General features: G+C 38.7%; 1 protein-coding gene across 1 annotated transcript in view; it reads right to left on the minus strand.

Moving 5' to 3' along the window:
- The window catches only part of LOC123973492 (receptor tyrosine-protein kinase erbB-4-like), a 366,438-nt gene that overhangs the window by 248,260 nt on the left and 96,622 nt on the right, over positions 1 to 21,556 (minus strand). The gene's annotated exons all lie outside the window — the stretch shown is intronic.

Raw genomic sequence — 21,556 nt, forward strand, 5'->3', positions numbered from 1 at the left:
ATTGGCTTGCCAACACTATTTATGTGTTCCACACACACACACCAAATACACACTTCCTCTATCCCCGCTGATATAACCCAGGTACCTTTTGGTCTAGAGAGTAGTGAATAGGTGTTAACAATAACATTCCACTCTGAATTAATGCTGATTTGAACAATTCAAAAATAGCTTGTTAAGTACAATTTTAGAAGGTAAACATAATCCTCATTACTTTTTTTTCTTTTAAATTTGAGTCAGATATGAAGATAAATATAATTTAGGCTACACTTAATTTATTTGTGTAGGATGTAAAACACTGCATTGTGTCAAGTTTTAATATTCACAAGAATAAATAATGAATGATTTCCCTAATCTATGTCCTGCAAGTGACAATGGAAAGTTTATAACTCAAAAAACAAAACTGGAATTGGAGGGGGGGCACATCATCAGTAACCTGAACCTTTTCAACTCTTCTATCCCATCCCACATCCCAGGTCCATGCAGTGTACGGGGTGGCATCACATTACATGATGTCTGGGGGTTTGAAGTGTCACTGTTCAATCCATTACCTGCTGCTATTTTGGAGTGCTAACATGGGAAATTACCTCTTTCAGCTTTAACAAGAATGTCTATCACAGAAAAAAAAGCACAAAGTCATGTATTGATGTTGGTAATATGTTTTAGGAAATTCCGTGATGAGCTTGTTCAGCAGGGTTTTACTCATATGGCTTTAGACAATTTAAGAAAAATACATTCAGTCCTTCACTTCCATTTGTAGCAGGTGCACATGTTCCAATAATCAGGCACTTAAAGCTGCAGTAAGGAATTCTTTTAAAAATAACCTTTTGTTGTATCTGCTAAAACGGTCACTATATTCTGACAGTAATAGATACAGATAATCTCAAAAAAAGTTGGTTCATCTGGCTCCTCCTAGTATTCCTAATGCCATTTGCATTGCTCCTGCATCAAAAAAACCCAGACCCAGAAGAAGTCTCTAATACAGTGTCAATCAGTATTCGTGCACACGCTGCACAGCCACCCTTCTCGCACATGCTCTCACTCTTCAGAAGTTTTGCAAACACAATGGCTAAGAAACAACCACAAGTCATGAAAGGACTGACCATCCCTCCTAAAGTTGCCAACAACAGCATATAGTACATAACATGTGCGTGAACAGATAACATCTCCACAGGGAGCATCAGGCTAATTATGTTTGATGCCAGGACGCTCGTATCGACGAGTGGCAAAGAGGCATGATGACAAATAGTGGGGAATAACCATTGAGTGGGGACACTTGTCTCAGCTGCCTCTAAACCCTGGGGTTCTCTCTCTCTGCACTGGGACGCAAAACGTTGGGGGACGTCGATGCAAGAGGGACCAGGGTCTTGGCGAGACTCTCGCCGTGGAGAACAAGCCCTACGCGGGATGAAGTTTCACATGCCAACCAGCTCCTTCTTGTGGGTTTGGTGGAAGGAGCTTAGCGTAGTGAAACAGGCAGCAGAAAGACATGCAGGAGGTTTTTATGGTATGTTCAATTGTTACCAACTGCTGCTTTAAGAGAACAATGAGCCACCCTTTTAGAAGACAAAATAATATACATATTTTTTTTATTGATGAATAGCAAATCTTTATGTGCATGAAGCATTTATAAAGCAAACCAGTGGAAAAAAATGTATTTATTTAAGCCTTTATAGAATAAGAGAGAGTATAGTACATACAAGAATTTCTGTCTTTCTGCCATTTTAATGGTTAATAGCTTGCAGCTTTCCTTTTTTCCCTCAAACAATATATGGCTAAATTAGCCATATAAAGACTCTAGTAAGTAGCAGTACAGGTCAGGGTTTAAAGCATAGTGTAAATTGAAAAAAGCAGATCATCCTTACTCTTAGGCAGTATATCTGTAAAACTGAAATACCAGTAGAAATATGTACTGAGGTTTACATTTACCCATGACATTGTTACAGAATAAGACAGAATGGCTATCTGAAGGTGCATAATCTTTAGACGTGCAAATGTTCTTCAAGACTTACAGTGAGGTCAAGCTTTAAATTACACCTTTGTTAGCCAAAACAACATTTAATTTGTCAGACACGACAGGAACATGATCAGTAGTAGTAGTGGTAGTATGTGTGTTTCTCCCCATTTTCCTCTTCAATTTCTATAAATGAAAATATTTTCTGAGGTGTCCTTGTTAAGGACCTTGTGGACTTGAAACTGGGGTGCACAGTGTTTCCTTGCAGCAGGAAACATGAAACATTTTGGATGCATGAGGATATAAAAACTAGATCAAAATCTGTATAAGCTAATTAACTCCTTATAAAACATAACATAAGCATTTTAAAGCGTAAATCACTAAAACTGAATATTGTACCAAGCACAATTTGTTTCTTTGCTCTTTTGTTTAACTTGTTTAAGTCTATCACGCAAACACACACAAACACACACACACACAGTCCCGATAGGAAAAAGATAAACATTCATTTCCATCAGGTCGTAGAAGGAGGGCCTGAGAACAGACTTAAGAAGTGGGCCAGGCTCCAAGAATCATTTATAACGCACACACACACCACCCTGTCAGCTCGAGGCAAAACGGTTTACATAAAACCCCAAATCTCAGTTGGCACACATACCTTTGACAGGTGCATGCCTGGTCTTGCTAAAGTAGAAAAACAGCTAGATCAGGAATAGCGTGCATGCACATACACACAAACATACAGTATGGTGTCCAGTAATGTGTCATCGTCATGCTGCTGAACAGACAGGAGTTGTCTGGTGTGTTGTGGTTTTGTTTTTTTAATTTAAGAGATCAAATGACGTCAAAAGAATAATAGACAAATGCTTTCCAGGGGGGCTAAAAAGAAACAGGCTTTCAGTTTAGGGTTTAAGGGAAGTAACTGAAATATATAATATATAGTAACCTGGTAGGGTCTTGTAACAATCTTATGTTCATTTAGGTTTTGTAATTGCTTGGGCTTGCCTTTTTACCTTTAAATTCGTGGGCTGGACTCGAACCCAGGCTACTGCGGTAAGGACTCAGCCTTGTACATGTGCACTATATCAGGTGAGCTAACTGACGCCCCATCACTTGAGTATTTTTTTAGTACATTTCATAGAGATTGCAGTAGACAAATAAGATTTAATAAACTAAACAGTGTAACAATATTGTGATTAAAATGAAGGAAGGTACTGGCTGACTCTGATGTTGACCATTCACTCTGGTACATTGGTTAGAATGCAGTTGACAGCACCCCAGTATTCATTCTCTGCACTTTATTAATGGATTGGAGGTACAGCAGAGGACAGGACTTTTAAACAGACTTTAATTTAGTTTGGTGAACTTCGTGTGGGTGGTTTTGAACATGGAGGCACGTGAACACAAATAAGTCCACATTTGATTAATTGTGCCGTACGGTTTACGGGTGTGCAAATCAGATCACCAGGAGTGTGCTTCATGTGGATCTGGGAGATTAAAGCAATTTGCCGTCAGAATTCCCGCCTTATGCTGCATTGGTAACGTCACTATAGCTTATCGTAGGAGCGCTGCTAATTATTCTTATTATTATATTCTTATTATTATGCCTTTTTTACAGTGATATATTGTTATAGTAGGTATGTAAAGTGTTTAGAAACCCACAGATTACATTCAGTGACAATGCTTAAAACCTACAGTTATTATTACTATATTCATGCATGGTAATTACAGTAGGTTTAAGGTTAGGAAAGGATTGTGGGTATTGGGCTATGGTCTATGATGGTGATGGGACATAAACTCCAGTCTCCAAATAGAAGTTCAGGCATGTTGTCCATCCACCACACCTTTACTTCCTGGCTTTCTACATGCACTTATCACCGATTGAACATTAGAGTGTCATGACCTGGCTCAGAGACCATAGCAAATAAGAGAAACCCATGTAAGGGATTAACAGACTACCAGGAAGGGGCGGACAAAATGTAACCTGGTGACAGCGGCCAGCTGCCTCCAATTCCTTGATGGCCTCCAGCTCCATCCATCACAAGGGACCATCACAAGTGTCATTAATAACCGTATTAATAAATATTGATTCTGGGTTATAGATTTTATTGATTAGTAATTTTGAGTGATCGCTGGCTTGTGTTCTTCTGGACTAAGGGTGCCATTATAATTTTTAAAGAAAGAAATTAAAAATGATACCTGATAAGATTATGCATTCTCCAATTTTACTTTGACTTCTTTTTCACTTTAACTTTAACTTTTTCTCATGAGAATGAGCCTTTTGGTATTACTTTTCCACTGCTACTTTTAATGTAGATGCTATATTTCATAATCTCAAACTTATCTCCTCTCATTTCTTCTTGTTCATTTGTATCAGACCCCTCACATTAAACCCCAGCAATGTCAAAAACTGTGGCTTGTGATGCATCATTCGCACAGACAGAGACAGAGTGACTCAGTAAGATAATAAAATATTACAGATCCCAACAGTGTCCTGAGATATACCACTGATTTGTAATTTACTCTGCATGGCTGGAATGTAACTGACACTATGCTTAATTTACTGATATATAGAATTTAACATGTATTCTCTGACACATCTGAGTTATGAGTCAAGAGCTATTTTTTGACACTTTTCTGCAGATATTTAAAGAAAGAATGAGTTAGTGAATAAATGTGGAAATGACAGTCTTCAGGTAGCTACAATGGGACAAAGCACAAAACCCCAACACTTAAAGGTCCAGTGTGTCAATCTACATAAGTGCAGGTCAAGTTTCTACAGTAACCCAAAATGGACAAACAGCACTACGGAGCGCTTTCCTCACTAAGTTTTTCTTGTTCTACTTCTGGTAGAATTCAGGCAGTGTACACGCTCATCAGTACGTTCAATACGTACGTTCGAAGAAGAAGAAATAATAATATACAGCAGGGGTCAGCAAATAAGTTTTTCATCAGAGCAATTTTTTCATCCATTAAGATGGTGGGTGAAAATATATAAGACATAATATTTGAAATCATTGTTATGGTGTTTAGTTAGCTCAGTTGGTAAAGCAAAGGACTGACACCTTGAGGGTTGCATGTTCATTTCAACCTCGGGATATTTTTTGTTCTCTCTTCAAAAAATGGATTCTGCAGCGACAAATTTTCAGGCTCACATTTCCGCATGTGCTGCAGTGTTTGATCTGCATCCATCAACCTACAGGCACTTTTTTATTTCCCAACTGTCTCCAGGCAGAGGACATTTAGGGACATCACGTTTTCTGACGGCTCTTTCAGAGGTATGTCAAGCAGGCTAAAGACTCTTTTAATGTCAAAGTAAAACCTCTCAATTCAACTCCAAGCAAAGCATTACAGTAAACGAGCTTCTTGCATTTTTATTTTGTAGGCAAAACCACTAAAGAGGAAGTGATTATGCAAGTAACTCTTGCTGTCATGACTGAGATCTATTTCAGCACCGCTATCAAAGTATTTATTTATTTTTGCCACTTTTAAAGCACCATAATCTAACCGCGGGCCAGATATTATTGCTGGTGGGCAGTTTTGGCGAGGATCCATAATCACAGAGAGAATTACTGTGTTTCCCTTGTCAATATTTGTATAAACTTTATCTATTATGTAGTTCATAATGGACTGTGGTGCAGAAACAGTGACAATGTTACACACTCTTGACTTATATTTTCCATGTAATCTGTCAGTGGCCAAGTCGCAATAACATATGGTTTTACTGAATAATTAAGTCAATATAATTTCTTAATATATATACCTAAAGAAACCTAATTTCTTGACTGCCTATTCTCTGCTGTCTCAGAAGAGACACCTGTTGTGCTGTGTCAGCCACCGTAGCTGTCCTACGCTCTTTGAAAGGGTAGGAGGCAGTAGTAGACTGGACAGTTGGTTGCAATTTGCCACCTCAGCTGCCACCTAGATGCCACTAAATCTTAATACACTGAACCTTTAAAACAACTGAATGAGGGTTAGAGTCTTGATGTTGCCACAAGGGCAATAGCAAAAGTAAATCATAAATCTTTGATTGGCACAGGAGGAAGAATGAAGGGATTTTTTTGGTACTGAGTGAAAATGTGACACACCTTATAACCAAGTCTTAAGCAAGCACCCACAGAGCTGCTTGAAGAAGTGAGCACAGACCAAAATGTCCGCACTTTCCAAAACTGTCCTCAATCTCAAGGTCTGAAGCTCATACTGGTTCTTGCAAAGATAGAAGCAAAAGAACATACACAAACACACACAGTGAGCCTCTACAGCTCCGTATCCACTCTGTAATTGCAAGCACACACGCTCTCTCACACCCACACATAGAGATTAGACCATCTGGCATCATCTCAGTTGGATCTTAGCCGAGCATCGCACATCGTACAACCACTGCCTGCATCGGGCAACTTGGGAAATACATGAACATTACACTTAAAGTGTAGTGAATGTATAAAACAAAGGAACCAAGTGTGCATCTGCACACATGAATATATAGACCAACGATTAAGCAAGCACACTTTGTGTACACATGAATGCCTTAAACTCAAAGATGCACTTGTGCCTCACTCACATATGTACATAAATAGGCCATGAGAACTGGCCGTACCGCTCAATATGATCCATCCTCATAAGGAAGGAGACGAAAGAGCTTTCATCAATCAGTAATAAATCAATACGAAGATGAAAGGGAAGGGCACAGAACACAGGGCACAATCAATCCCTTTACCTCAAGTCAAATCTTCAAAGTATTGCTTGTCTTCAGAGCACTCATTTGACCTAAATGATGAAACTATTCAACAAACCGGTAGGAAAACTGGATTTTGTGGTCAGGATTGTGAAGAGTCTGCACACCATCATGTTATGGAGTAAAAGAGAAAAGCTGGTTTGGCAGTGAACTGAAGTTTGCTGAGCTTTGTTTGCTCTTTGTGATCAGAAGAGAGATAAGGATGACAGAGAGATTATAAAACTATTTTTTAATGCATTTCATAAGGGGTCCACAAGAATACCAACGTGGTGAACTTAATTCCTCTGTTCACAGATTAAGCACGGCACCCCTCTCTCAGTCTGGCCTTCCTTGGCCTTTTAACCTTTAGCCACGCTGATGAGACTCATCATTCTCATTACTGCTGTGACACAGCCCCAAACCTTATTGTGTTTAATAGCCATAAACAAATATATTTATTTGCATTCCTATTAAGTAGTCCATGTATTACTGCAAGTACTGAACAACGTACTTCTAGAGGATGTAGAAAATGCAAAAAGGCACAATCAGCTACCAGAAAAGGAACACAGAAAATTAAATTTAGATCTAAATCAAAATTATCTCTACTCACTGCCAGTGATTTGGTAACATCCCATCAAACCATCCGCCTCTTTGGACACTATATAATCTCCGACAGCTCTAACAATAAAAGGGAAGAATACTGCTGTGATAATCTCTCCCCACAAAAACACATCAAGGATTGCGCATGCACCCCGCAACAAGCCTGAATCATATCGGAAGCCACCTACATTTAAATTCAAGGGTGACATTGTGGGAGAAATTGTTTAATTGAAGCGATGAGTTCATCCAAATGACAGGCAGAAAGAGAGCGGTGAAAGAGGGGAGCTTTCAGCATCCTGTCCTCTTTCAAGCAACCCTCAGGAGCATCCAGACGAGGAGGTATTCAAGTGCTAAATCCCTTTAATCTACACATCAAAAAGCAACTCACATCCACCACTTAGCTGTCTGTAGCTACTGAAATGACCCAGGACCTGCAGCTTCATCTTTTCAACAAAACACCAGGTAAGCACTTACATATTTTATATATATATATTATAGTAGCATTGCATCAGATCCATGGAGGACCATCCAGGAACAGGAGAAGCTTGAGAAATACTGGGGGCACTGGGGGCTGTGACCCCCAAACTGGGAGAGTGGCTACAGCAGATTCCAGGTAAAACATCAGAGGTCTCTGTCCAGAACAGTGCAGTCCTAGGAACAGCTAAGATACTGCGCAGAACCCGAGCTTGAGGATGACACACCACCCCGCAAGGGGTGAGAGGGGGATTCTTTATATATGTATGTATGTATGTATGTATGTATGTATGTATGTGTGTGTGTATATATATATCTATATCTATTGTTTGATATGTTTTGTCTCTCTTTTTATTTTACACCAATAGCATATTCTCTACCTTGTTTACATCCCTAGACCCTTTGTAGTCAAAATATGATCTATGTTGTTTACTCCCCTGTTTGCTGTAAGATGCAGCTTTTTGTCAATGCCTTATCAAAGTTCTCACTATCTAATAACATTCTCCACATGCTCATGCCCCGGCAGAAAAAACTGAATGGTAATTTGTGGCAGACAATACCACTGTACCCCTAAGCTTTTGTAATACAGGGAAGTCAGTCAAATGGATAAATTAGTGTCACCGCTCTTGTCCACCTTCCTACTGGGGGTTATCCTCTCCGCATCCCAGCAACATGCATCATGTTTGATGGCTGCAGGCAACTATTCATGTCAACTCAAGCCCGCCGCTTAACAACCCCAGCCTCTGCGCAATCAATCATGGCGTCCTTGCACACACTCACACATGTGCCCATACACTTATATCAGCTTATGTACACACACACACACACACACCAGTGTTTTTGTTGCACAGAAACACATGTTAAAAAAAGCAAGCCTACCGGCACACAATAATGCACAGACACAAAACAACAGTCTGCAATTTATGATGAACTTTGAGGCTTGTTACTAAATCAATCAATCAGCCAGCCACATATTGTCTATGTGTGTGTGTGTGTGTGTGTGTGTGTGTGTGTGTAGTGGGGGGGGGGGCACTGTAATATCTCAACAGCCAATGAAGAGTATCAGTCAGGCAGCCGTCAAATTAAAAGGGTGGAGGGAAGCCAGAAAAAGATGAAGCTTCATTCAGATGAAGGAATGAACAAAGACAAACATGTCAGCCAACGCTGTCGGCTCGGCAGCACACGCCTCTGTGATCACACGGCTTCTACATGACGGAAGTGTTTTGTAGGATGGGATTTGAGACACTTCACATGTAATTACACAAACAAAAAACGGGTTAGGGTTAGGACTGAATTAATGTGGTTGAGAGAGACTGCAGACTTTGGACACACAACAGCAAAAAAATGACAGCCCAATTTGCTATTCAAACAAAAGCAACCACTCCACTAACAGCATAAAATGAGAGAAAACTTTTTCATTTCCTTTTCATTTTTAAAAAGCTAAAAAAGTATGTTTGAATTCATGAACAGATGACATGAGCATAAATTATTTTCAAAAATCCAGTAAAAAAAAAGGCTAAAACAATTACACAATATTCAAAATTACTTAATGTTTAGCCTGAGTATTTGGACATTCATACAGGCTACAATATTTGTCCCACACCTCTTCAATATTCTGCTCATAATTCAAAATACCAAAAAATAATAAATGCAGTAATAAAACCACAGTACTGAAACACACATTACGCTGCTGAAAAGACAGCTTTTACCCTCAGGCCATCAGAATCATGAACAGCGGTGGTGTAGTCTGACACACCACTCTTTTATTCTGTCGTTTGTTGCTTTTATTTTAATGTCTTTTCATTCATTCACTGCAGTTGTATTGACAAAAACACAAGCAACATGTTTTTCACGTATTTGACTAGGATTAGTTATTATTATATGATAAATGATGTATGTTTTCATCTTTGGAAAAACAGAGTATTAGACCTTGATTAGCTGGACATTTAGGGAAAGCATAATTTATGGTTACTAGACAACTTAGACAGTGCTGTCAACAGTCATGCCATTAGTATTTCACTGTATGATCAATATCAATATTATTTATATAGCAGACATAAAACAACCAAAGTTGACCAAGGTGCTTCACAGGTTAAAATACAACAACAAGACACTACTTACACAGTAAAAGTACAACAATAAAACATTATAATATACAGTATACGATATATAGTGATATTTAAAATTGCCAGGAATAATAACAGACGAAGGAAATGCCAAATAAAAGAGATGTGTTTTTAACAGTGATTTAAAACGTTCGAGAGTTGGGATGGTTCTGATATGGACTGGCAGGTTGTTCCACAGGTTAGGGGCAGCTACACTAAAGGCTCGATCGCCTCTGGTTTTAAGTCTGCTTCTGGGTACATCCAGGAGGAGGAGATTGGTGGATCTCAGCACTCTAGCTGCAGTATGAACGTGAAGAAGCTCCGTTAAGTACAACGGAGCCAATCCATTAAGGCATTTAAAAGTCAAAAGTAAGATTTTAAAATCAATCCTGTAATGAACAGGAAGCCAGTGGAGGGAACGAACACAGGTGTAATGTGGTCCCTCTTCTTCTTTCCTGTCAGGAGGCGGGCAGCAGCATTTTGGACTAACTGCAGGCGCTGAATAGATGACTTGTCTAAGCCCAAATATAAGGAGTTGCAATAGTCAAGGCGGGAAGTTATAAAGGCATTAATCACCCTCTCCAAATCTTTAGGAGGGAGATAGGCCTTTACCTTGGCTATAGTTCTCAACTGGAAAAAGCAGGATCTAACAGTGGCTGATATCTGTTTATCAAATTTAAATGCACTATCCAATACAACACCAAGACTCCTCACATTTGAGCGGTTGTTTGAAGTTAAAGGGCCGAGAGAATCTACATCAACAAACACTATGATTTATGATGAAATTTAGGTTCATCCACGTTTTGATGTCCTTCATACAGTCAAGCAGGGGCTGCAGTGAGCCCTTTGTTTTTACATTCAGGGGCAAATAAATTTGAATATCGTCTGCAAAACAGTGGATAGAGACCTCATACCTCTCAAAAATGTATGCCATCTGATCAGAGATTATGATAAAATTATTTGTGACAATTAGCAGTCAGCAAATCATATTCCCATCAAAATGGATAGATCATTTAGCAAGCTGTCCTATTGGGTCTAACAGTGTGAATAGTCAGTTGTCATACATTGTCTTGCACTGTATGCACTTCTTTCCCTGTAGACCTTCCTTGTGTCCACGCTCCAGGCTACTTGTTCCTCTGAGTCACCCGTCCCACTGAATATAGCCCAATGGAGGTCAAGCACATTAATCACAGTCAAGCAAATGGTTCTGTTGAAGTTTGTAAAGAATTCCGACTATAATGATATTCCCAAAACAGTATGCCTTCCCTCACCTTTAAGAGGAAAAATAATAAATAAATAAATATATATTATTAATAGGGCTGTCAAAAATAGCGCGTTAACGACGTTAATTCGTTGTTTGTCGTTAATTACGTCAATTTTTTTAACGCATTTCACGCATGCGCAGTGTGACAAATTATTCAGGTCAGGAAAGTGGTTGGGACGGGAGCTAGAGGCGAAATGGAGCAAGGTGAGCAAAGTGGGCCTTTTGACGGATTCAAATATAAAAAGGATGATGATGGTACAGTTAACAAGTACAAGGTTATTTGCAAGATTTGTAACAAGGAGTTTCAATTTCACCGGAGCTGTTCAAGCTTGAGGTACCATGTCAACGCCAAACATGCGTTTGCTGGGTCGTCAGGTTCAGCAAGTGGTTCGCGCCAGACCACGCTGAATTTTCGCGGGCCATTAACAAAATCAACCTCAGATAATTTGACCAACAAAATAGCAAAATGGATTGCAAAGGATTGTAGACCCGTTAGTATTGTAGAAGACTCAGGTTTCATTGATGTTTTGCAAGTGGCGTCTCAAGACTCATCCTATAGGCCACCGTCAAGAGCCACAGTTATGACGAAAATCCACGAGCTCTATCAAAACGACAAAGAAAAAAGGAAAGAGGTCTTGGCTCAAGTAAATCATATCGCCCTGACAGGAGACCATTGGACATCAGTGAATAACAACAATTATTAACAATTATTTGGCTGTGTTAATAAACAGACATAATATGAAAATTATGTATCTGTGTCTTTTTATTTATCTTTTGGTATGCATTTCAGAAAAAAAAATGGTTAGGATTCAGGTGTAATTGCAAATAGTGATTAATCATGATTAATCCACTGAAAATTCTGATTAATTTGATTAAAAATTTTAATCATTTGACAGCCCTAATTATTAATATTGCAGTGATAGTCTGAGTGCGCTGCTAGATCTATGCGGTGCTTTACAATGAACTGGCCGCCAGGAAAGATTCACTCTAAAATACCCATTGAAAGTCTGGTAAATGATTACATTTGAAATGTACCTTCATTAAGGTCAGACATGAATACCGATGAATACAGTTGCCGAACAAGGAGTGAAAAGACACAAGTCCAAGATACAGATCCAGATGAAGGACAAACGAAAACCATTTCTAAAAAGGCGCTTTTTTCACTGGAAAAAATATAGCAAGTTTGATCTTACATTAAATGCTGGACAGAATATAACTTGGTGCATTGGGACATAACTGAGGGGCTGAAAGGAAGAAAAGACCTTACAAGCTGCGGGAGAAATTGAGCTTGTATAACACCAGATGGTGGAGACAAGCAGATGACAAACCTTTGAGAGGGCTAAAAAATGCTTAGGCAAGTCATCAACAGTGGTGAGTGGAAATGTCAAAAAGAATGACGTTTAGAGGGTCTAATTAGGCCTGATTGGGATCTTAGTGGAAACTCCTCCTAAGCCTCACCTCTGCCTCTGCTTGGGTCAGCTGAGCTTAAACTTGCTAAGCTTACTACCAAACCCATGCTGCTTTCCATCAGGCAAAATGGCACATTGCTTTAGTTCATTAAAGGGGACATTTGAGCAAGGCCTTGATGGACTGGACTGTCTGTCATCTAATGTAATGTATCTAAATGAGCCTGTCCTTGTATAGGCAAGTAGACCTGAAACAATAGAGTCTGCCTTAGTTTGGGCCAGTGAATTTATTGATTGTGCAATGTAAGATGGAATGTGTGGAGTGTGTGTTTTTTGTGTGGAGTGTATTGCAAGGATGTATTGCTCTTGTGTGTGTAGGTTATGGTCTATGAACGCTGATACAATCTATGCCTTTTGAGTTTCTAGGTACACGTGTGAAGTAATGTGCACATTAAAAGCGTTACAAACAATCTGTATAATGCAGAGGATTTGTGTCTACACACATCTGTATCTACAGTCATTTTTTACTACACAAGGTAAAAAATTAAAAGCAGAACCTGAGGAGACGAGTCCCCAGGGAGGCTTGGAATATGCACGAGTGAGGAATTCTGTTTACTCACATGCTAATTTATCCCCACGCTAAAGCCCCCAAGTAGAATAGATTTTCTACACTTAAATAATGAGCTCTCACAATCCAGCTGTTTCTTGTTTTATTTCCTGTTCGCTCTCATGTGTACAAGTTTATCTGTAGTTTTTGCATTTTGTAGTTGATTCTCCAGCTTTTTGTGCTACTGACACAGGTGATCGCTGTTGGTGCAGATTTATTTCTATTTAAAGCTTAAGTGTGGAGTTTTTACATATAAATAAACAGCCATTACATTCAAGCCCTTGCCAAACAAGTTCACACAATGCTGATTAAGCCCATCACATCAGGTTAAAAAATTGGCTCTCAGACAGGAGCCGGCTCCCATCGTTCACTTAAAACAGCCAGAGCTGACTTGTTTGCGACTGACACACCACTGTTTGCCAGAGGGGAGCGACAGCAGCAACTTAGTAGGGCAGAGACAATACGTCATAAGCACCTGTCAACAGTGTTGTGTAATTACTCTCAAGACAAAAGTTCTGCACAGTAGGTTTAAATTTTTCTATTTTTCACATATTGAAAACTCACATTATCCTTTAAATAGGTGGTATTATGCTTTTTGCCTTTTTCCCTCTCCTTTATTGAGTTATATATCTTTTTTGTGCATGCAATAGGTTTGCAAAGTGAAAAAGCCAAAAGTCCACCCCAAAGGGAGTTCCCATCTCCCACAGAAAACACTGCTCTGAACTGCCTGAAAACAGCTTGTTTATAGTCCAGCCGTTTCCCTTGTGCTAAATGCACGTCATATAACGCTCGCAAAGCAGCTAGTCCGACACGCCCTCAAAAACACCAGTGGAAAAACACTGAGCTGCAGCACACATCTCCTCTCCCTTCCAAACACTAGCTACCCTCCAGGCAGTCAATGGACATAAAGTTGTTACTGTGATGTAGAGACAGAGCTCAGTTATAACTTTATGGATGAAAGATACTTTTGTTAAAGATTAATAACTCACCAGTCTGAAACTCTTGCTTCAGTCCATGTTGCTAAGCTGGTAAGGGAATATACAGCTGAACCGAAGCCGTGTTTACCGGCCTCTCACTCAGTCCTTAACTAGGAACTGTGCATGTGCAACTCCCAACAAAGATCATGTAGAGGCAAAATGTATCACTCCATAGCTAAATTGAAGCATTCAACACACATGGTGAAAAGAGGAGCTGCAGCAATGTGCAGTATGACAAAAATATGGTGGTTTTTGAAAATTAAACCATGTAAACCTGTTCTGGTACAACCCCTAAATACAATTTTGAACCTGAAAATGAGCACAATACCACCTCTTTAATATCTGAAATAACTTTTACAACCTAAAAGTTTATTCAAAACTCATGGCATACATTTAAAAAAATGCTTTGTCCTTAATCTGAAAACCAGGGTTTCCAGATATAACTGTCAAGGACATGGTATTAAAAGATTGTTTGCTTGCATTTTGCCTCATTCAACCTCTTTACTGTGTTCATTAGGACCAAAACATACCTAGCAACAATTCCCAATCTTTTCCATAATATTGTTTTTCTGCTGACACTGTTTCTAAAATGAGAACAGAATCATTATCTACATGTTGCAGCCATTTCTGATGTGAACTCTCAGGTGCTATCAGATACAAAACGCAGACTCTTATATGTGAATATCTCAGGACTGTCAGAACTACAAGACCCTTGAATGGGTTATGACGAAAAAGAAAAGGTCTTCTTGGTATGGATAAAGGTGGAGGTGGAAGAGGTTCAGGTTCTTGACAGATAAGTCAAGTTTTTGGTTCACTTCCCATTTCCAGCTGTGAGTCTTAAATAAAGACAGTGGTACACACTTGTTATGATTACATTACTTATGATTAAAATTAGCTGTGTGTATTCATTGCCTTTATCCATATATATTCATGATTGTTATTAATTGTTCATGCTTAATAGTTGTTAGTTAAGTGAGTATTTAGTAGTTGTTAGTCTAGTTTGTAGTTTAATAAATCTTCCCATTATAAAGAACTTAATTACGTGGTTTGTGTGTATGAAATAGTATACGGTGAATGTACACAGAGTCAAGAACTCGGAAGTGAGTGTTAATATACTCCGATACATGACCTAATGTGTGGAAGTGTAGGGCAACAGTAAAAACATACACTACATACAAAAACAAACACTAATGCGATTTTCATCCTTTACTTCCAAGCCTCCACTTATAGAGAACCAACAAACCCACTCTTTATCATATTAAAACCACTTAAATTTATAAGATCAGGTTGATTTCAAAACGGGTCACATCATTTACAAATCAGAGATTTACCTAATAGTATCCAAAAGCTGTTTCAAATTATATAAATTCAACATACTTTTGTGTGTTCAATAAACAGTTTATAAGGACTAATGCAAAATATTATTGTATTACAGTCAAATGAGTTACTATATGGAACAGCTGTAACGAGGAAATGAAAACATTTATATTAACATTAAATAAGTTTGAACAAAATAGTGTATATGATGGATATGGGATGGATGACAGGAGAGGTGGACTGGCATGGTAAGACAAGTTACAGGATGTGTAGGTTGTTTTTGATGGTGTTGTTTTGATTGTTCTGATTATATTCATCTTGCTTTGCTTTGAATGTTTTATTTTTGTTTGACTTGATTGATTTGTTTGTGTTGATTTGATTGAGTTGTCTGGGGCTGAAAGCTTGAATATTCATGTTTAACACAAAGTTTATTGATAGAATATTTTTTTAAAAAGGGGTTGGACATGATAAGTATTCACTTCTTCCTAATCCTTTTTTGATATGAAAAATGTATTTATGTTGTGTATTGTTAGTTTGCTGTGCTGTCCACTTTTACACAGCCATCATTCAGTCTGTTCTCTGCCACCAAAAAGGACAGGGACAGACTACAACGGACAGTCAGGACTGCAGAAAAGATCATCAGTGCCAACCTGCCTTCTATTCAGGACTATACATTTCCAGAGGCAGGAAACGGGCAGGAAACATCACTGCAGATCCATCTCACCCCAGATGCAACCTGTTCCAACTTGTCCCCTCTGGTAGGCGCTACAGAGCACTGTACCAAAACCAACAGACTCAGGAACAGTCTCTTCCCACAAGCCATCACTCTGATGAACAGTTGACTTTCACTCACAGTGTCAGGGACTATTCCTGTACAATAACACAGTAACTCTGTCTCTAATCAGCCACCTGTTAGCCACCTGTTTACTGACTTCCACTTATCATTTATTCATCATTCTCTATTTCAGAGCTGTTCATACTGTTCATATTGTATATTGTATATACTGTATACCAAATCCACCAACCTCAAGTACATAACACTTGCACATAATACTTATTTATTCCAGCACCCTTTGCACTGTGCTCCATCACACTGTGTACATGTATGCTTGTAAGTGTATGTGCACCTGTATATCTCATCCAACTCTGACATGTACATAATAATAATAATTTACTCCTGCATCCTTTGCACTCTGCTCATTGCACTATTGTCTCAATCTATCCAATTTTTTTTTATATAGTGCGTATATATATGCGTTCTCTATGCCGTAGCCTGTGTTTGATTTTATTACTGTATTATTGTATTATTGTATTATTGTATACGTAAGCACATCATGAGCATTGTACAATCCAGAGTCAAATTCCTCATATGTGTACACATACCTGGCAATAAAGCTGATTCTGATTCTGATTCTGTAGAAGTCTGAACCTGGCCCGGGTTGTCTTTGCTGTATAATGAGAGACAGCACCGATATTCTGTCCACTGCTTGTGTGGCTCTGCACAAGGTGACAGATAACTAAACCGATGTCTTAGACACTGAAAGAGCTAAATGATGAGTGAGATGTGGAAGGAAAGTTGAGGGCTGTTACTTGTTTGTCTTCATTATTAATTATTAATGTAACTAAAAACGGTGTAGAAATGCTGAAATTAAACAGATAGCTGCCCTACACATGGCAAAAAGATGATGTCCAGGGTTCAACACAGGTGGATGCCGAAGATTAAACAAAGATGTCCTGAAGCACCTTATTTTCTAATTGTAAAATGGCTGGTCTGAACTATGACCTTACCCATGTGATTTTCAATTTACCAATACAGCAATAACATTCAGCTGACACCGGTCTTAAAGGTCCAGTGTGTAATATATCTGAGGATCTATTGACAGAAATGCAATATAAGATCCATAACTATATTTTCAGTGGTGTATAAAGACCTTACATAATGAACCGTTACGTTTTTATTACCTTAGAATGAGATGAGACATTTATATCTACGTAACCGCGGGCACCCCCTGCTGTGGAGGTCGCCGTATTTTGTCGTCATTTTTCTACCATAGCCGTCAACGAACAAACATCGTTACAGAGCGCGTTTCGTCATCACGGCGTTCTTCTTCTGCTTGTGTAATTCCAGTAGTGTAGACGGCCATCGCTACATTGAATACGTACAAAGAAGAAGAAGAGGGAATAATAATAATAATAGTAATATACAGTCTCTGAGTAGTCTTCTGGTTTATTAGAAGTAAGAAGAGAAGTGACATTTGGACAACTGAAGGAGCACACGTGTTATTTAGCACAACAACCGACAGCCAGACGGAGTCAGGACAGACAGCTGACGGCAGAAATCACAGATTCTGTGGATTTTCCCAGATGGAAGGCTATAACGTTAATGTGGGACAGATGTTTTTAAAGCGGAGCTGAAGTTGTCTGTTTTGTGCTGGACAGGTAATTAACTTTGTTTGTCAGACTTTAGCGATGCAAATGAAAACTGTTGTTTGAGAGCTTTAGCTAGAAGCTGGCCAGAATCACAGAGAGCCGTGACGTGTTTCCCCTGTCAGTGGTGTGAAATATGGATTAATTTCATGTCGCCTACTTATTCTCCAGCCTGTGGTTTGGCTTTGCCGGTTATGTTAGCGAGATAATCAGGTTATCAGTAATGTTAATTGGCAATAAAACCGTAACGTTAGCTTAGAGCATGGAAGCATCAGCCAGCAAAAGTTTTACTGCCCTGGTAGAATCAAATGTATTGTTAGTTGGATTGGTTTATTCTCCAGTGCTGTGCTTTGGCTTGTGGTGTAATGTTAGTTGGATTAATTTCATGTAGTTACTCTCTCTCTCTCTCCAGCGCTCTGTTTTTGGCTTTGTATGTTATGGTTGTGAGAATCAGTTGATTGCTAATTGGCAATAAAACGGCAGCTTCCAGCATCAAACCTCAGATAAACCAGCTAAACTTTTACTGTGCTGGTAAAAAAAAATATGTAGTTGGATTGGAATTTCATGTAGTTATTCTCCAGTGCTCTGCTATGGCTTTGCTACGTGGACAGAAATGTGCCGTTACCTTCCGGAGACAAACAGCTGATGAATATTATTGGTAATGAAACGGTAGAGAAGCTCAGATCAGCAGCTAAACTTCACATTTTACTGCCCTGGTGGAAAACTTGTATGTTGTAATTGTAACAAGACCGTGTGCCTATCAAGTGACCAATAATGAATACTTTCCAAATTTGCATTAATATTATTATTGGATATTGCTTCCCCACTGTGCACACAAATATGTAATCTTTTAAAAAGACATTTTGGTAATATTTGCATGCTTATCTAATTAAGCAAAGCGAGAGGAGCCTTGATCCTCACCTGACAATGCCTTTGTAAACATCATCTATTATGTGGTTTATAATGGACTGTGGTGCAGAAACAGTGAGGCTTGCATTGTCCTGTCATCTGTCAGTGGTCACACTTGATTTTCATTTACTTTGGTATGTTAGTCCAGATGAGCCAACACTCCCAAGATGTAAAATTATGTATTACAGGAGTATGAGACATCATGTAGCACTTCATTTCTTCATGTGGCTGTTGTTTATTAATGAAAAAGTAACAATAATATTCAAAAAAACATTTGGTTTTACATATATTATATAATTTCTTAACACATCTATCTAAAGAAACCTAATTTCTTGAATGGCATTCTCTTTTATCTCATAGATGACATCTTTGTCCTGTCTCAGGCACCTGCTATACTGCTCGCTTGGGTAGGGCAGGGGGGGGGGGTGCAATTCGCAACCCTCACCACTACATGTCACTAGAACTTACACACTGAACCTTTAAAGTATCCACTGAACGTAACATAACAACCGAGTTGTGGACTAAAAATCATCATTCACACAACAATCCATAACGCTCTGTATATATAGAGAACAGTTGTTCGGCTGTCCAAAATGTAATGAAAAGCCATGCAGAGAAATGAAATCCAAGCTCTCCTCTCTCCATGTTTATCTGTATGGATAGATTAGATAGTGATTAAAGTAAACTAGGCCTGCAGATGTCTACAGCAATAAAGATAATATTGGCAAAGCCTGCTAATAGTGCAGAGAAGAGTGTTATGTTACCTTGGTATAACTTGGTAGTAGGTTTGCAGTTATTGAGTTAAAGTAAAGCAATTTATGGTTTATTATCCTTCCAAAATAATAAACTGTAGGATATAGAATGCTGTTAACTTATAAAATCAATAACTGTGTTACTTACATATTTTTATAATCCTGTTGATGCTATAATTTTAGTAAATTAGGGCATTTCCTTATTCGAGCAGTCACAGAAAAAAACAACTAAAACCTTAAACTCCATTTGGGAGTCTTCATTGTCATTTCTTGTAATGTCGGAAGTTATTTATTCCCATGTTTTGAACAACACTTGTGTGACATTACACAGTGTTGAAATGCAAGAAAATCTTCAGTCTCCTTGCTGGTTGATCCAACACATTCATAATCATTACCACTTATTGTTAAGAGGCCGATTGCTTTGTGCATGGGTCTGTAAAAATAGTTATTTTGAAGGAAGAATTATTTAACGGTTTTGTATTGCTCTGAAATGAAACATTCTTTCTTAGCTCTGGAATTCAAACCATTTTCTGGTACCCAAAAAAATTATTTTAATAACTAAAATAATATCTTAAATGTGCAACAACTAGTGGACTAATGGCTTGAACTGACAAATACTAGTCAACTAGGAAAATCTTTAATTTGGGGCAGCCCTACAGTAAATAAACAAAATCACATCAGCAGCAGCAGACTGGAGTCTGGTCAAGTGTACAGGTTTGTAGTATTGAACAGTTCCAGCAGAAAGCGCATACAGCTAAGGTCAGCCAAAGGGGAAAACTTGTATCAGTCACCACCTGCAAGCAAAACTTTGTCTCACAGTACTCTAATTAGTTTATAACACAGTTCAAGTTTATAATGCTTCCATTTTGATTGCTGGCATTTAGATTGGTAATACATAAAAGCTGAGTGGGAGGGAGAAAACGAGCCTTTTACAGTGTCGAACGTGGAGTGCAAGCATATGGTTATTTCCTGGATGCAGAATGTACCAGTGTGGAGCTGGTACGAATGGAACTTCAAAGATAATCAGTTCAAAAGATTTGTTCGTCAATTTTTGTGCCAGCACTACTGGCTAATATTCAGGAAAAATTAATAAATCTGATATGTCTCAATGTATGAAATAATTACTTCCCACAGACTGTATTTAGTTTGAGCAGTTTTTTTTTACAAGTTTTGCCAACTTTGCTCAATGGAATCCCCAGACTGCAGCAAGCGGCAACAGTTTTATAAAATTGAATTTCAAAATCCAGAAATGGCGTTACCTGGGATGCAATAACTTCAGTAACAGTGGATTTGGTTAAGGTTTGCACAACTCCCCACTACTTTGCCACTGGATAAATGCAAGCCATCTAAAAATTTTACGGAAAAACTTTGCTATAACAACCATCAGAATATCTTGGGGACTTACCATAACCAACCATGTATTTAAAATACAATCAGTGTAACTCAGTGTTCCACTTGCACTTGAAGGTATTAATACAGATCCCTGATTCGCTACTCTCTTGGATAGATCACCATGGAAACCTACAAGGCCTGGCTGACCTGCTCTGGAGCAGGTTTAGTTCAGAGGATCGAATCAAAATATTTCAACAGTCCGCCAGCTAATCAATCAAGTGTAGAATTGACTCATAGTTCCTACATGATCCTGATGTAGACTTTATAGATTACTATTACTACTACTTATCAAATTAATTGTACTGCAACACAGTAATATTTGGGCTTTTAAGCTGCTTGCACACTGCTCAGACTGCGCCCAGCTAACACCAACATTCTAAAGTTGGCAGTAGTTGGTTTCAGTTTTTAGAATGCTCAGAAAACCAACTGTCCAGACAGACTTTTGTTGCCTATTTTATCTTATTTAAGTCACAAGGTCGAGGCTGCAATCACTTTTTGGAGATGGAAAACAAAGGTTACGATATGGTTCTATAAGCACAGGCAGAGTCCTTTCGTGGACTCTATGGGTACTACCTCCAATCACACACACGCACTTTCCTTCTGAAATTTTTATTGTGCACGTAGCTGACCAATGAGATGTCACTTCCGATACGTGCGTGGA

The sequence above is a fragment of the Micropterus dolomieu genome, linkage group LG07 (assembly GCF_021292245.1).
Source record: "Micropterus dolomieu isolate WLL.071019.BEF.003 ecotype Adirondacks linkage group LG07, ASM2129224v1, whole genome shotgun sequence".
NCBI lineage: Eukaryota > Metazoa > Chordata > Actinopteri > Centrarchiformes > Centrarchidae > Micropterus > Micropterus dolomieu.